Raw genomic sequence first — 469 nt, forward strand, 5'->3', positions numbered from 1 at the left:
TAATCGTAAACGGTCTTCAGCAACAAGGCAAGGGAAACAACGAAGAGCTTGACTCGAAACAAGTGAAACAAAATCTGAGAGAGCAGGATGCACCACGCGAGCAGCTCGAGCAGCTAGCCCTCAAGAGACAAGAGATGGCCGAGCAAGCGAAAGCAGCTCGTAGGGCTCTCCAGGTCGCGAAAGCGAAGGCACTCAAGTCCCAGAAGGTGTTGGACAAGCTCCAGGCTGGGGCCTCCAAGTACTAAAATTCGAATGAAGACAACAGAGGCACTAAAAGTGAACCTCCGGTTGACGATACGGGGCTGAAGAAGTTATCAAGGAGAAGGCAGCAACAGCCTTCGCAGCGCAACGGCGTGAAATCGATGAGCATCTCGGGCAAGCGGACGTTAAGCCAACTGAGAGAGCTACCGAGCAAACCTCAGAGAGCTCACGAAAAGGGGCCACAGGCGAAAACCATGGCGGAGACGAC

Source organism: Plasmopara halstedii, assembly GCF_900000015.1.
Source record: "Plasmopara halstedii genome assembly, contig: Scaffold_555, whole genome shotgun sequence".
Taxonomy (NCBI): Eukaryota; Oomycota; class Peronosporomycetes; order Peronosporales; family Peronosporaceae; genus Plasmopara; species Plasmopara halstedii.